The following is a 15,094-nucleotide window of genomic DNA, read 5'->3' on the forward strand; positions in this document are numbered from 1 at the left end:
GTTATTCCCCAGGTGTCGCCATTTCCTTCCCTCTGAACCACACATCAGTCCCTTCTCTGGGTCACCATCTGCAAATAAGTGATTGTGTTCAGACTAAGAAGATTTTGCAGTGCCCATTCGTGAATTGCTTTGCTCAGCAGCTGTGTGTCTCTGGCAGCAGCAACCAGTGATGGACACAGTGATAGAGTGTGGTCTGGTCTTTCCCCCCAGCCACTTCCCATGGATGAGCTCCTGACTTTTAAAATCCAAGTACCCAATTGAACAAACTTACATGCCATTTAATCTAACTCCATCTCATTTCACCTCCTATTAATCTACTAGCTTCCTCTTATGTTATTTTAATGAGATCTGATCTTGTCCAATTGCAACATGAGGGGTTTCCTCATCACATTTCTAATTTTTGTGCCAAGATCATTACTAAAAATATTAGACAAGATAACCTGGAAAAATACCCAAGAAGAACTCCAGTAATCTCCCTCTGTCCAGCCAGATACTTTCCCTTTCTACTTTTTCCTATTGCCATCCCTCCTCTAACTGACTTCTCACTCAGGATACCATTCCTGCACTTTAATTTCCAGCTTTTGCACTTTACTAAATCCTCATGTGCCACTGTTCTGGTTTCAGACAGGGACAGGGTTTATTTCTTGCATTGCCATGAGGGTCCAGGCCAGGACCCTGGTGTTATTTGATATCACCTCATAGCACTGCCAGGGGCAGCAGGGAAAGGGACTTTTTCTCCCTTCTGAGGAGCAGGGCTCTCCTTCCAGTGTCATGGAAGAGCTGATTGGAACTACTGGGGGCTTTCTGTGTGAGCTGTTTATTTGACTTATACCTTTTTTTATTAATATTGTTGCTGTTGCTGCTCCTTTTCTTATCTCATTGCTGTTTCCAGTAAATTGTTCTTACCTCAACCTACGATCTTTGCCTTTTGTACTTTCAATTGGAGTGAGAGGGGAGGAGCAGCATGGTTTTAATAGGACAACTAAATTGTAGAATACCATTCCTAAGCCAGGACACACTGCTTGTTTGACATCCAGGTATGTCATTTCATTCCCCTTTCTGTTGCTTAGAAAACAAATTGTCATATTAAAGAAAGTTATTCTTTTTTTTAAATTTATTTTTTCACAACATCTGTGTATGGTAAACCGCAGAAATGGGTGAACCTCATTTAAAGGGATATATAAAAATTAGAAAATTCCTTCTGAACAAATTCCATTAAAAGGGAGAGAAGTTCTTCATTCTTGAAAAACAAGTCAAATTGGTGAGTAAAAACATTCATGTAGACTAAGGAGAAACCCAAATGCAATTCCTCAATGTTTCATCTCCTACGTGTATGTCTATGCAATGTTTTGCTTTGACATTGTTTTTGAGCCAATTTGAACCAAAATTCCAAGGAGAGCCAAACTTGTTAACAGCAAATAAACAGAGGAAGGAGAGATCCAGGAGTGTTTCACAGGGAAATCACCTGTTGCTAAGAGCTGCTTTTGTCAAGGGAATAGAGATTTGCAAAGCATGTCCCTCCCTATGACAGGAATGGATCTATATTCCCAAATCTCCAAATAATAGCAATAAATTACGTCTGATCTAAAGGGATACATTTTATGCTTGCTCACTGACATACATTTTGAAAAGAATTACTATAGTTGTTCAAGTAAAAATGTACAGAGCCTGGTACAAGACTCTTGTTTTGAATACCTAAGTTCTACAGCAATAGCAAGAATATTATGCTAATAATTATAGTAATAATAATAATATCATAAGCCCTTCTATAAAAAAGTAGAAAATTAAATGTAAAAGTCATCTTTGTCTTGTAGCAAGCTGCAACATTCAGTAAGGCATATGGAAATGCCTCAAAGGCTCAGTAAAACCCTCAAAGGCATATATCTTATGTGATTTGTGTTTGAGAGACCAGTATTTCTTTAAAGAAAGTTGTCTCTGGGTGATAATAAGCTGCTGGTGAAGTATTTTTCCTTTCTACACCAGATGAGGCAGTTGCTCATGGTAGGGAGAGCAAGAGCTGCTTTTTTCATCTGTGTTAAACACAGAACAGTCTCTATCCACCATTCTAAACCAGATCTCAGGCATATCTATACATGTTTCCAACGTATATCCACTTATAGATCTCAGCAGCTTCCACTCCAGAGAAAGTATTCTTTCTGCTGTAATGTGAATACAGTTCTGTACCTACATCTACAAGAAACTGTTGGTTTCCTTAGGTATTTTATTTGCAGTATTAGAAATTAAATGACCCCCCCTTGGAATTAAAAAAAATTCCCATCTCATTCATACAATCCTCTTCAGAAAAAACCCCATAACCTTCTTTTCAAACAAATGCTAAATTCTGAGAGCAGACCTCTGTCACTTCAGATGAGCTGCACCTTTCATCTTGCAGAGGTCAATGCAGTGCAGTGAAATGATAATGGGCAACTCTCAAGTTATTTTTTTAGAGTATCATCATCCCACAGCAGCCAAGCAGGAAGGCTGCTCAGAGCAGCACTCTGTACTGGGTAACACATTGTCATGGCAACCAAACAAATGGGTCATCCCACTCCTGCTCACTGCCATTGTTCCACGGTGAGAGAAATCACAGCACGAGCGGGGATGTGACTCTGAGTTTCTGTGAGACTGAGCCAAGTCTCCTTCCCAATCTGCTCTTGGGGAAGCACTGGGCCTTTGTGCCTGCTCAGGAACATGCAAAGCACAGGTCCATGACCTCAGCAGGTAGGCAAGGGCTCAGGAGCAAAAGCAACTTCCAGGAAACAGTAATGATTTCCTCCAAAAATTAATAGATAATAGCAATAAACACACTACTAAAACAATGGCAATAAAGTGGGGATGGCCAAGCCAATTTCATGATGGAATTGCCTGGGACAAGTGGATGAGGGAGCTCTATGAGGATCATGAAGTGGTATGTCTGTTGAACACTGCTTTCTTCCAGCTCTGTCTGTCCTGTGCTTTCCTCACTGCTCCAGTCTCTCCAGTCTTCTTCTTCTTCTTCTTCTTCTTCTTCTTCTTCTTCTTCTTCTTCTTCTTCTTCTTCCTCACAGTTCTCTTCTCATTCCCATTCTTTTCTGTGTTCTGTAATAACTCTTTGCTGAAACTTCATCTTCTGCTCCTGTGGTCCTATAGGCTCACACCCACCCTGCCACTCTCCATAGCAGTTCTGATAGGACTGTGTCTGCATCACCCATATTTCACACTGCAAGATACATTCTCTCACAGGGCTTTGCTTTCAGACAGATGAGAACTTAATCAAGTTTACAGCTATTCCACTTGGAATTGTGTGTGCCAGACATCTGGATGAAGAAATTATTTTCTTGAAGTTTACATAATCACTGTCAGCCAAAATTCATGTTTTGGAAATGTTTCCAAGATTCAGGATAGGGTTGACATGGACATGGGCCAAAATTATTGTAATTATTAAAAAATCTAAACAAATTTCCCACACTTTGCCCTATCCCCATAGTAAAGAACAGAATATGCAGTTTATCAGGACATGCTGCAGTTTTCTTCAGAACATGATTCCTTTTTACTTATGAATACCTATTCTTTTCCAAATAAGATATAAACCCTGAAAAATAGTCATTTGCACATCTCAACAGAAAATTCTTAGTGTTTGCAACATAAGACCTCAACAGGTATTGTTTATTCTGTGCATGTTCAGGCCAGAGACTCAAGTGCAGGGTTCCCCAAGGAGGGGATGAGTCTGAGACAGTCTGAAAAGGTAAGCAGAGTCTAGAGATGGGAGCTGGATCAAGAGGAAACCCAGGACCACTAGATGAAAAGAAGAGTTTAAGATGATGAGCAGAATCACCACAAAATGATAAAGGGTTGGGAGAGACCTTAAGTATCATGCAGCTCCAACACCTCTGCCATGGACAGGGACAATTTCCACTAGACTAAGCTGCTCAAAACCCCATCCAATTGACCTTGAACACTCCTAGGGATGCAGCATCCACTTCTCTGGGCAACCTGTGCCAGTGCTTTATCACCCTCACAGTAAAGAATTATTCCTTATGTCTAATCTGAGTCTACCCTCCTTCATTTTAAGACATTACCCCTATTCCCACACACCCTGATAATGAGTCTCCCATCATCTTTCCTGTAGACGAAAAAAATGGCTCAAAGCCAGTGAGTAGATATTTTCAGAAGACTGAAGGAGAAGAAGAGCACAAAGTTTAGGAGAGGAGAAAGTGGGGGTATTTCTAAAGGAACACTGATGTGAGAAATCCAGGAAAGCATAATGGAGACTGGGCTATAAAATACTCTAATGAAGAAATGCTGGAACCATGGAGCAGAAAGGATTGATCTTAAGGAGAAACAGCAAGAACTATGCCTGGAATGGAATTAAAAATTCATGTCTCACCATTCACATGCTCTCAGTGAATATGTGTAAAACTCCTCAGCAAAGGCTCTCACTGCTTCATCAAGAATGAGGACCTGCCATGACTGGGAGTTCCCTCACCAGCTTCAAGCTGCAGAGTTCTGAGAAGTAACTGTAATTGTTGCCAACATGAAGGCAAACCATGAAGACACTAGCCTGATATCACATTATGGGATATTCTGCTCCTGTTTCTGATTTAAAAACAAATAAGCCATCAAAAAAGGCAAAAGTCATAATATTAGCTTCAAGCTACTTTTACAGCATCACGAAGCTCACATAACACTGGCAATGCACTTCTTGCACTTCCCCCTGCAATCTTTTTTCAACCCACTTGTATGGCTTTTTATGGTGGAAGGTTTACATAGATGTCATGCACTTAAACTGCACCAGGAATCAGGGCTCAGTGTCATGGAACAGCATGTTGTGAAAATGAGCCAAGGCTGGGCTGGGAAAGGTGCCCAGTCCACAGGCCCACAGGTCAGAAGAGGGGAGCAGGAGGAGAAAGACTGACCTCACTTTAAAGCTTCTGCAGAATTATGTTCTACCCTGCCTCTCTCCATGATATCGCCAGCAATGCCAGGCAAGTGGCTCGAGCCAAACTGTTCATGTGTGGCAATTACATCTACTCATGTTCTGGTCTCTCACTTGAGCCTGAACTGATAAGGTGTTGTGCACCATGGCCTTTCATGTCTTTGAGAGCTGTGATCTGAGTGTCTAATGTGCTAAATGCACTGAAAAAGTCTTCCATTGGCAACACAGGACAAGCGGGAGCTGGGCTTTTTTATTTCTTTTGTTTCTCCAGATATAAATTGGATGTACTAGTACTGCCTTATGTTACAGACATGCTCTGAAAATATGTTCATTTATATTTTTGTAGCAGCTGGACTCTAATACAAACAACATGAGAAGTCTCAGAAAAAGTTCAACAACTTTTTAGAACAGGTTTTGAAAAATGCAAGAGGTAAAGGCACAGGAGCCACATGAGTAAACAAAGTACTGAAAAGCTATTTAAAAAGTGAGCACTCAATCAGGCAGATGTGCCAAGAAAAAAAACACAGTATGTAATGATGAGATTGCAGATGGAATTAGAAAGCATAATTACAAAAAGCCAAATTAAGCTTGCCTCATTTCCCATCCATTGAGAGCTTGACTTTTCAGCCTCAAAAGCAATATAATAATATAACATTATACAGGTTTTGTATGTACTTTTACTTTCTCCAACAGACACAAACAAATGCTGAAGCAATAAGAAAGCCCCATTCCTCAGAGTCATGGGAATAGTGAACTCTTTCCTGGATCATCCTGGTCATGTAATTTTGTTGTGGTCGTGACCTAGTTTGTTGTCCTGCTTTCATTATTGTGTTCTTTCACATTTTTTCTGAGTAAAAAGTACCTCTCTATCTTCTTATTTAGTCCCCTTTGCAGTCAGATTACAGTCCTGATGGCAGTAGCAAGATCTTTATTGCAACACAAATGTTACATCATCTTAGTATTGTCAAAATTCCTAGGAGCCTATCACAGGCACTGTTATTTTAGAAATGCAATGTAAAAAGACAGCCCATGAACAAAGACATTTATAATCTCAAAATAAGACACAGCTATAAAAGCAAGACACAAACGCATACCAAAGACACAAGCAGATGAAAAAGTAATAAAATACATTGCTCATATCAGAAAAAAAAATCAGTAGTTCTCTGCATTTATGAAAACATAATTAAAAGCACTGTTGTGCCTTTCATAACAGACCTGCTTTACACTGCTTTCCAAAGCTGCAGTTAAAGGAAGAGCTGTTTATTCTCTTCCTTGTCACTGGAGGCTTTTACCTATAGTAAGCAAAATGCAAGCCAGCAATCATGTAATGTATTACAGGTTCTTTGTTCTGTTTCCAGTTCCCAAAGCCCTGTTGTGTTCACTGTTTCTCCACCATCTAGAAATTAATTTCATGAAGTATAACAGGGAGACTAGAGCAAAATCTATATGGTAGTAATGGTGAACATTACTAAATCAAAAAACTAAGTGATTCCATGTTATTGTATTATGCAAGAAAACAGGATTCAAAAGATCTATGACAAATTTCTGTTTGAAGATTCAAAAGAAATAGCTGGAAAAAATTCACATTTGAACAAAATGCCTAAGGATTATTGCACTTGGAAGAGAAATATCATAATTGTGCATACATTCAAATTCACAAGCAATATGCAGATGAAACATTTAAGTAGTTTAGAGAAACAAGGATGAGCAGTGTATATCTACCATAGTTCATGCTAGCAGTAATAAAGAAGACAAACATAAAAATATCACTGTTCCAAGAACATGAGCACAGAAGATCCATAGTTCATATTAGTTCAGGAAACTGAAACTGTGCCCACTTCTGACAAAAAGGACCAGTATTTCCCTTGCCAACAGCCATCATTGGAAATTCAGAATGTGAGGGAATTCTGCATTTAGTTCCAATTTTTATCATGGCCTGTACCAGAGAGCTCCTTTTCTTTTTATGCCAAATTTCTTTCTTCCTCTTTCCCTGTCTGGAGTTCACTCCAAAGGTGAGCCTTATTATTAAGGTTCTTATTATTAAATATAATAATGAAAAGAAGAAAGAGGGATGCAGAAGATCTGATCATGCCTGACTTAGCCACAAGTGTGAGTTTGAACTAGTTACTTTTTTTCCCTGTGCCTCAGCTTTTCTCTCTGTGAAATGGAACCAACAACAAACCAGTTCAAAAGCAGGATCTCAGCAAACTTGTTCTTGCTTACCAAGGTATTTACTTCTATATGATTTGCAAAAAATCCTATTAGTCAGATAAAAAATCCTATTAGTCAGTTTGTTTTTGGAAAAAACAAACTACAGTTAATTCACTCTTGCTTTGGCCACCTCACTTAATTTTCACCACTGAGGACTGGAGTGTTTCCAGCCCAACAACAACAACAATTACATCCTTGCTTAATTAATTTCTAACATTAATTTCAAACCATGCTTTATAAATAAATCCTATTACTCAGCATTCTACATTAATATGTACTAAGTACTGGATAAACTTTCTAAAGTAGTGAATTTGTTTTGTCGAAAATTTTTCACTGAAACTTGCATTCCCAAAGTTATAGATTATCTTAGATCTGACACTGGAATTACAGGGCAAAGTCATGCTTTTTATTATGCAAAAATTTTCAGGCTTCCTGACTGCAAGTGTTTACCACCATTAACAATTTAAAATATATTATTGTGGCACCATTAACAAACATTCGTCCTTCACTTGAAAATTCTTTCAACATAAGGCTAGAAAGAAAAAAATTCCTGGGAAGTGCAGAGCTGACACATGAACTTAACTAAAGGAAACAGGTTGTATATCTTTGTGAAAATTACTTTCTTGATATTACTTGTGTATAAAGGGTTGACAATTTGCCAGTCTCTATTTTCCATGGCCTTGATGCTAGACTGAGGGAAAGAGCTTCTGGCTACGGCAAAAATGACTGTTTCTGGCCTATTCTGCTTTATTATTCCCCTCAGATATTCCTTCTGGTTTGGGTTCTTTTTAATTCTCAAATAATTATTTTTATGGCACCAATTATTATAAAGTCTTATCCTCACATTTACAAGTGGAATGATACTCTTGAGGCAGTTTCTTCCTGTGTCTCTCATCCAGGAGGAAAAAAATGCATTGATAAAAAACAGTAGAAATTTCATCAAAATTGATCATTTTCAAGCAATGGTTATGTAATATCCTGTAACAAATTAAAGACTAAATAGACCTAGAAAAAATGCAAGGTACCCATAATAATGCAAATATAATGTAGTTTAGGTTCCATTTTATAGCTTAATGGTATCATTAGAGAGAGCAATGAAAACCATAATGATAAGACACCACATTAAAAAAAGTAGCAGAAGAAAAACTAATTAGAAACAGTATGGAAAAGGAAAGAACTGTACAGCCTAGAGACATTTATATTATAAGAAGGGAGAACGATGAAAAACCCCATGAAATAGGACTACTCCAGAGTTAAGCTCACCTGATTTTTAGAATTAGTGTATGTGTACTAAAAAAACCCCAGAAATTTGAGAAAATAAGCACATATTTTGAAGAAAGCTGAACAAAAACCAACTATCCAAACAACACAGGGTAGAGGAATGATCTGGTCTCTTTGTCAGAAGAAAAACAAAGCAAAAACACCAGAAACATTTTTGTCATGTGACAGAATCAGCAGAACAAACCCATATGTGAGGGTGTATAAATAACAGCAATGGATCTTTTACAACTTGTATATAATGGAAGAAAATGCAGCATCTTTCCCTTAAAATGGCTTAAAATCAGAGAAAGCACTAAGACTGAAAATAACAGCTTGCTTCTGTAGTTTGCAAAAAATCCAGCTGAGATCAAGACAAAATTGAAAACTGAATAGCAACCAGAGTTCTGACAGCAGTAATGAGTCTAGAGAGGCATGTGGATTATTTTTCATTTATTTTTTGTCACCTAAAGCCTCCATCAGGGACAGTTCAAAGCTTTAAAAACAGCAGGCTCCTCTAAGTATTAGAGTTCAGGTTGAAACTGTTAGTATCAGAGCACACTGGAATTTTCAGAGTGTAAAAGTTGTACATTGTCAGAGTACCTCCACTCTGTTTTGATAAATGATGATTTTATAAGGTATTTCTTCCTGCATTTATTTTTCTGTCTTATACTTCCTCTAGATCTGTGTGTTTTCCTGTTCATTCTCCATATATAGTTAGCACAGAGAGAGAGAGAAAACTTAAAGACTTAATTTAAATAAATTTTACACACACTCAGATATATATGGCAATGCTTCTTCTTTCTGTATTATTCATATGTGGACAATTTTCCAAAAGACCTGAATAGTGATTCAATGTTGAATTTCCTCCTCCCTCAAAAATTTAGTCCTGAATGGCTCTCTATCATTTCAAACTCCATGAAGATAAAACTAAGCTATTTATTTTGATATACGTCTGTCTCACAGTGAATTGTCCATTTTTCTTTATAAATGTCCCTTCCAGCCAGAAGACAAAATAATTTATTCTGTCAGTTCAGAAAACCATAAGAACATTGTGCTTTAATAGAGAGATTGTTTTTCCCTCTCTTGCTTTCTCCCCTTTGGAGAAAACACAGTCAGCCCCTGTCCAGAAATGCAGTCTCAGATCTAGTTATGTTTTATGTAGGAAGTAAAATTATTTTTCTAGCCTCAGGCAAATACTTAAAAATATATTTTAAGATGCAATTCAACTAACAAGGCCAGAAAAATTGTTCTGTTTACTGGCTGACCAGTAAGAATCAACACTTGTATTCAGTGCACCAAATCTTTCACAGTGCAGGAAAGTCAAATATAACAAGGTGATGTGATTTACAAATTGAACATTATCTGCATCTCCAGGTTGGTATAGCAGGCTGGATGTATCAGACATGCTATGATAAAAACTTCCTAATTACCACTGACATCTGTCAGGCTGTCAACTACCTTCTAAAAATCCTTAGGATTCAGGCTTTTTTAAATAACAGTTTGCAAGGGAATGTTTGCCTGACCAAAAGATATCACAGGATCATAAATGATGGCTTTGAAAGGGACATCTTGGATAATCTAATCCAAACACCTGCTTCAAGCAATTATGGTTTTATATTACTCTCCTCATAAGTGTACTTTACCTTCCCTTAAAGACAGCTAATTAATTATTTTGCCTCTACTCTGGTGACAAATTGTTATACTGTCTGATCAACCTCAGTGTTAGAAAAGAATGTCTATATACCCAGGCTAAATTAATTATTCTTCCAAGTACAGTACTGGCCATTCCTTCTGTCTGCTATAAGTTCTTGCATTTTTGTCTTTCCTGGTTTCCCACATCATGATGGATCTATCTTTTATAGTTTCTCTGGTTTTATACTAAAAAATCTAGTCATGATTCTGACAGTGTCATTTAATGAACACGTTATTCTATAACTCTCTATGTTATTCTATACTTCAAGAACAGGCACCCCACTACTCCTATATAAAATGACAGTGATACTCTTCCAGATCTTTGAAAAATGCCTTTGCTTAGATTTCTTTAAATGCACATGTATTCTTTTTTGTAACAGCTTAAGATAAGATTTCATTTTTGTTTGCATTATTGACAGTCATGTCTTCCTTTAATGTATTTTATTTTATGCCTATGGTTCTCCAGTTTCTCAGCTTTTTATGCTGTGAAATAATAGGATGGAAAAAACTACTAGAAAAAAAAAGTTTTTTGCTGTTGTCTTGCTTTGCTTTTTATGTATTATTTCTTGACCTGGTATTTTAATTGCTAAGTTCATGCATCTGACAGAAGACTCTGAATGTAGAATCTTACTGAAAATTTCTACATTTAAGTCTACTTCCTTAAAATATCAAAGAAGAGCTAGACTATGATCTCAGGGATGGCAACATCTCTGACATTCCTCACACAGAGTAAGGGGAAAATCACATCTATTTTTTGATCAAGTTTGCTACAGACAGTAGAAAGCTGCTCTAGCGATGGAAGTTTTGCCTCAGTCTTCAGAGCAGCCAAGATTTCATATAATATACTTTCCAAAACAGCTGGCAGAATTCTCTGTGCTATAGTAATTGGGTGATAGATAGCACTGAGTTACTGCTTTGACAATAGTTAGAGAGGGAGGCTGTGAGGATTTTCTGTACCAGGCAAGGGAATGAGCTTGGCTTTAGGTCCTGTAAATTATTGCTGTATATTTGAGCTCTACACATTTTGGCTACCAATCCAACGGGGAAAATTTACCATGCTAAAAATAATATATTTTGGCAATCTCTAGCTCACTAGTGATAGCTGCAACTTCTGTGTGCAGTGAAATCTATTCTGTGGAGAAAAACTTTCTGGTTTATACAGCCAGAACTGGACAAGGTGCCTGTCTCCCCACTGACGTCTGCAGGCATTCACCTGTTGTCTTCTGTGAGTGCACAAACATGTTTTTGAAAAGGGTATGGTGACAGCAGGAATAATTTCATGTTTTTCTTGTCAGTCACCTGCCAGCACAGTGCTCTGAGTCAGTTCACTGAGGAGCCAGAGGCAGCACAGGTCAAGCTGGCATGGGGGCACAAATGCCACTGTGCATCTGGGACATGGCAGAGGTTACAGGGAAAGGAAAGAGAGGATGTTCTGCTCAAACCCAGCAAGTTTGTGGGCTGGGTCAGCCCATCTGGTCCCAGCACACCTAAGGATAGGACAACCTTACAGAAAGACTGAAAAATAGTTCCTTAGGGCTTCAGCTGCATCTGATGAGCTTTCTTCTAATGGACAGCACTAGTCATTGAGTACAATCTTGTAAAACCAGGTGACAGAGCCTAAAACTTTATAGCTGTGTATATTCATGGCTGATGAGGTCACTTCCAGGGATGAAAGAAAGAACATCTCCACTGACAGTTTCTGATACAGTAATTCACAAAGTGCCAGGCAGGTGGCACTGCCCTGTAATTGATATTTTCCTTTTCCCTTTGCAATATGTATAAGGGTAGTCCAAATTAATCAAACTTATTTCACCCCATCATGTGAGGTCTCATTTGGTTTATGCTTTCTTTGTGACACTGCTGATAGCCTCAGATTCAGCTACCAGAGTTTTCAGGGACCCTGAGGAGCTGTAAAACCAATTAATTGCTTTGTGTTTCTTGTCACTGATGCAGATTCTCCATCCTCAGATTCTTGCAACAATGAAATAAAACTGTGATTGTACTTCTCTTCAGTCAAAATATATTAGAGTAGCAGGCAATCAGGATCTTGGGAGTACAAGAGCTCCTAGCCAGGACATAGCTTCAAGTATTTCTTGCTGTTTCTGCATTTTCAGACTTTGCAAAGTTCCTTGCACATTGCTGACCACAAAGATGAAGAACTCTGTTTCTGTGTTCAGTGTGCAAGATGAAGTTCTTGCCAAGTTTAATTCTCAATCTCAATCTGCCTTTTCCATTATTTCAGTCCATGAATATGCTTCTTATTCCTGTCTAAGAATGAAGGATAATTGTGTGCCATTTTCTTGGAACAAATGAAGTATTTTATTAGTTTCTGGACAAGGATCCTTAAAGATTTTTTTCTTGATTCAGTTGTTGCTGTCAATTTCTTGGGTGATTGATGCCTCTGATTCCTATAATCAGTTCCAAAGGAAATCTCACAGGATTTTCATGAAACTGTCTGTTTCCCAATAATCACACTTAGGAGATCACTAGACCAATGCTTCTCAATCTTACTCACCACTCAAGTATATTTAGGTGAAGAAATAAGTGCAGTCTTTATACCTTGAATGATCTCCATACCCAGACATCTATTACATGAGATTCTTTCTGATTTCTAATGGAAAGACCCAAAAATGTAAAAAAAAATTAGGGTTATCCTGAGTAGAAATCACTAAGATCTGAAACATAGAACACAGTTACTGTAATTTTCAAGAAGTATTATGGAGACAATGGAGGTTTGGATCAGAGTGCTTTTGGCAGTAAACAAGCCAAGTAAAAATGATTTTCAGCTTGGTTTACTCAGGTGGAAGGAGGGGAGAGAAGAGAATTAGCCTGGATTTACAGAATGCTGGGTTTCTGTTCTGAAATTATTTTTGGATTAGTATCTGGGCAGATTCTGTTCCAACAGAGAGACTCTACTCTAAAAGAAAAGGATTATGGCCTCTTAGAAATAAAATTAGCAAGTTTTGCTTAGATAACAGTTGAAGAAAGTAGAAGACATGGGAAAATTAAAATTTTTCATATTTTCAGTAATCTGAGGCATCCCTAAGACACAGGAGAGTAAGAAGTAGAGTTGTTCTAAAAATTAGGTAGTTTTTGCTTAACAGTGTATCAATTTAAAAAAGCCTGAAAAGCAAGAAAAATACATAAATTGAAGTTTGCAATGGCTATTACAACATTGTACATAGCATTGTGAGAAACAGATTTTCCTAGTGATCTTTTGTAAGATGTCAATTTTGAACAATACAGCAGGTATTCAGTAGTTATCTCAGAAAATAGAAGATGTGTCATATGTCAGAGCCCCTATTTACAATGCAAATTAGAGAAGATAATTTGACATTGATGAGTATACGAATAAAACCTATGAATTCTACAGATTCTTTGCTCTTAAGGTCTGAGGAAAGAATACAAGGAGAAATTTCTAGGATAGAAGGCAGAAGGATTAAAGCCTTCCTTTACCAGTTGGTCATGGTAATACTGGAGTATCACAGAAATGACAGAATTCTTGTAACCCTTTTAACTACCCAGGTCTTGGTCCAAAAATGCAAAAAAAAAAGGTCTAACCTGGCAGGGCTTCTACATCAGCAAGCAGAGAACTTACCAATTCAGGGAAGAATAAGCAACCTTGGACCTATCACAACCTGAGTGTGAACAAATAGCTAAGAAAAAAAGCAAAGAGAACAGACAAAGAGCTGCTACTGTTTACCCTACAGAAGCACAGGCTCACAGAAGGGCAGGGTGAAGGATTAAGCAGTCATCGTTAGCACTCCACATTCTCTGGGGTGCCATTGACAATACCCCAGCAAAGCTTGCTCTGGTGAGCTACAGCAAAAGCTGTGAGGCAAAGTAATCTTTTCAAAACAGTAAATGTTTCAGTAAAAGGAAAGCAAGACAAGCAGAAAAGGCAGGGATGCAATCTGTGCCTATGGAGTCAGACAGGCATGGCTCATCTCACATACCAAAGCTTCTGGGGGACCTAGAAGAAGCAGTGTCTGCCTCTCACACCTCACTCCCTGAGTGGTCTCTTTTAACCCAACCCTCATTTTCTACTCTTCCTTTTTCTGTCCTTCACTTCCTCCACTCTTGGTTAAAACTAAAGGGCAGCATTGCTAGCAGCAAACTTTTTCAACCTACATGACATCACTGTCTTGAAATGCTGCTACATGGACAATCTGAAGCTAATGAGCATTTTCCAGTGTGCATTTTCAAGCAGGTAATCTTGAATTAGCCCATTGTAGTTTTTTCACCATGGTATAAGGATCTCTAGTTGCTTCCCATAAAGGTAGGCAAATTAGTAAATGAGGTCTCAGGGAAGAAAGCACTGCATCAGCAGGCAAAAAACAGGCCCCTCAGGAATCCTAAAAACAAGGCAGAACTTCTTTAAAAGAAAACAATGAACTAGAAGGAACACGAAGAATAAGAAATAGCCAATCTATTTCCTTAAGGGACAGCACAAAGGAGGAATGAAGAGATACGAAAGAGAAATGTACAGTCACAGAATAAAATGCCAAATTTAAAGTGCCTTGTGGTAAAACTAATGCTTTTTCTTGATTTGTTCTGTGACTGCTAAACGTACACTTAGGGGAGTTTTGGTGGGGTCTTTTTTGAATTCTCAAGCCTCAGAACCAGAACAGTACTATACTTTCCCTGCCTTCACTGAGTCTTTCCTGAAAGTATTGGAGCTCTGATGGGAATGACTGAGAATTCTTTAGACTTCTGAAGACAAGCCCCAAATTAGGTCTTCGCGGACAGCCAGTCTAAGTTTCAAGGAGACCAGAGGCGTGCTCAACACTCCCCCTCGCCCCAGACCTCCCTTCTCCCGCGCCCCTACAGGATTCCTCCCCTCGCCCGCTGCAGGGGCTGAGCTGCTGGAGGTGCTGGAGCGGCTGGAGCAGCTGGAGCAGCCGGAGCTGCTGAAGCTGCTGGAGGTGCTGGAGCAGCTGGAGCAGCTGGAGCTGCTGGAGGCGCTGGAGCAGCTGAGGTGCTGAAGCTGCTGGAGGTGCTGGAGGTGCTGGAGCA

The sequence above is a fragment of the Agelaius phoeniceus genome, chromosome 6 (genome assembly GCF_051311805.1).
Source record: "Agelaius phoeniceus isolate bAgePho1 chromosome 6, bAgePho1.hap1, whole genome shotgun sequence".
NCBI classification, from domain to species: domain Eukaryota; kingdom Metazoa; phylum Chordata; class Aves; order Passeriformes; family Icteridae; genus Agelaius; species Agelaius phoeniceus.